An 843-nucleotide genomic window follows, 5' to 3' on the forward strand; every position below is an offset into this window, starting at 1 on the left:
TGCCTGATTACCTCCAAAGCCTCGATCTTTGACTTCATAGTCAGTTTCACTGGGAAATACTGCCTCACAGGATCCATGATCATCTTTAGATGTTCGATCCCAAGAAGTTCACTTGTGTTGTACTTTGGGAGGTCATACTGAAAAAGAAGAAAAAACACACCGGTCAGAACCGACCAAAACGACAGAACCGACCAGAATAGACAGAGAAACCAACAAGAACCGACTGAACCGCCCATGACCCGACCCAAAATCCCCGCAGAACTGACCAAAATCGACCAGAACCGACCGAAACCGACCAAAACTGACCTAAACCGACCAAGAACCGACCACCAACCGACCAAGAACTGATCTCACCAAGAACCGACCAGAACCGACCCCTCTCGACAAGAACTGACTACGAACCGACCACTAGAATCGACTTAAAACCGACCTAGAATCGACTGAGAACAGACCAGAACCAAAACCGACTAAGAACCGACTATGAACAGACCAATGTTGCTTATATTAAGTTTTTGTTCTTGCAAAATATATAAGAAAAAGTAAAATAAGAATATTACCTCAGCAGATTCCGTTGCGTCGTCGATAACTGTTCGGGAAATGGGCGTTTTAGTTGAGGAAGCAGAGCTGGTTTTTTATGCCATTTTAGTCAGATTTTGGTGAGCAGGTGGTCAGTTTTTGTGGTCGGGAATTTGGTGAGTGGTCGGGGTCGGTTTTTGGTCGGTTTTAGTGGGAAGGGAGTCGGTTTTTGATGAACGGTCGGTGTTTGGTGAGTGGTCGGTCGGCCGAGACGAGAGAGATCGGAGAGTGGATCGGAGAGAGGGAGGGAGAAATAGGCGAGGGGGA

The sequence above is a fragment of the Morus notabilis genome, unplaced genomic scaffold (genome assembly GCF_000414095.1).
Source record: "Morus notabilis unplaced genomic scaffold, ASM41409v2 Scaffold518, whole genome shotgun sequence".
Taxonomy (NCBI): domain Eukaryota; kingdom Viridiplantae; phylum Streptophyta; class Magnoliopsida; order Rosales; family Moraceae; genus Morus; species Morus notabilis.